At 37.7% G+C, this 1,439-nt stretch overlaps 1 protein-coding gene across 1 annotated transcript in view; it reads right to left on the bottom strand.

Annotated features, from left to right (window-relative positions):
- Positions 1 to 414: 414 nt before the first annotated feature.
- LOC119570131 (tachykinins-like) overlaps positions 415 to 1,439 on the bottom strand; it is a 15,318-nt gene continuing 14,293 nt past the window's right edge. The window contains exon 5 of the mRNA XM_037918001.1: positions 415 to 481. The gene's annotated coding sequence lies outside the window, so the exon portion shown is untranslated. The remainder of the gene's footprint in view (positions 482 to 1,439) is intronic.

The following is a 1,439-nucleotide window of genomic DNA, read 5'->3' as shown; positions in this document are numbered from 1 at the left end:
GAGAGAGAGAGAGAGAGAGAGAGAGAGAGAGAGAGAGAGAGAGAGAGAGAGAGAGAGAGAGAGAGAGACGTTGGTGGTATTACAATCATTTCTCTAAATAGAGAAACATTGACAATTGCTGGCACCGTGACAAACAAACAAACACATAGAACAAGGCCTTACGAATAAGAGAAACACAGAAAGATATCAATAAATAGAAAAAAAAGAAAGACGCGGCGAGATAGCGATGACGATGAGAAAGACAGAGAAAAAGATAAAAAAATAAAATAAACTAGACATGGAAACAAAACAAAAGAATTAAGAATTACACAATAGGTGTAAGAATAAGAAAAAAACAAAAAAAAAACAGAACGACCAGGAAATGCAAGAAAGGGCAAAAGACCCATAGAAATGGACTCCTAGAAACTTTTTTTTTTTCTTTCTTTCTTTTTGCAAGAAGTCGAGAGTCTTCAATGGCGGTTCTTAATCCGAGGCGTTAGATCTGAAAAACGAGAGAGACAAAGGGATTAATTCACGTTCGGGTAAATCATGTGAATCATTAATGTGTCGATTTACTCATGATTGCGTTGATTTATAATTCATGTATGATTTACGAAGATCATGTAGGTGGCGTTATAATGAAGACTATCTTCTGTTTGTAGTATATCTAGTTTGGGATATGAGATATAACTTGTACTTCGGTAAAAGTGATAAAAGTTGGTTGAAAAGGATAAACCTGTTTTTTTTTCTTATTATGGATTTACTCTTTTCTCTTTTATTCTATCTTTTCCTCCTCCCCCTCTCTCCTCTCTCTCTCTCTCTCTCTCTCTCTCTATCTATCTATCTCTCTCTCTCTCTCGCTCTCTCTCTCTCTCTCTCTCTCTCTCTCTCTCTCTCTCTCTCTCTCTCTCTCTCTCTCTCTCTCTCTCTCTCTCTCTCTCTCTCTCTCTCTCTCTCTCTCTCTCTCTCTCTCTCTCTCTCTCTCTCTCGTTAATTGTATCCTAGTATTTTCATGTTTGTCTCTAGTCACTAGTATCTGAGCTGCCTGCCTGCCTGCACCTGTGTATCTATTTGTCTGTCTATTATTTTTTCTATCTATCTATCCATCTATCTGCGTATCTGTCTATCTGTTTATCTATCTATTCATCTTTCTATCTATCGTATCAATCTTTATATCAGTCTATTTATCTATATGTCTATCTATTTATCTATATATCTTCCCTCTCTCTCCACCTTTTTGAAACTATCTATCTATTTATCTATTTCTTTCTTTCTTTCTCTCTCTCTCTCTCTCTCTCTCTTCTCTCTCTCTCTCTCTCTCTCTCTCTCTCTCTCTCTCTCTCTCCTCTCTCTCTCTCTCTCTCTCTCTCTCTCTCTCTCTCTCTCTCTCTCTCTCTCTCTCTCTCTCTCTCTCTTCTCTTCTCCTCTTCTCTCTCTCTTCTCTCTCTCTCTCTCTCTCT

Source organism: Penaeus monodon, chromosome 4 (assembly GCF_015228065.2).
Source record: "Penaeus monodon isolate SGIC_2016 chromosome 4, NSTDA_Pmon_1, whole genome shotgun sequence".
In the NCBI taxonomy this organism is placed as follows: Eukaryota; Metazoa; Arthropoda; class Malacostraca; order Decapoda; family Penaeidae; genus Penaeus; species Penaeus monodon.
This window is presented reverse-complemented; position numbering and strand designations above follow the sequence as displayed.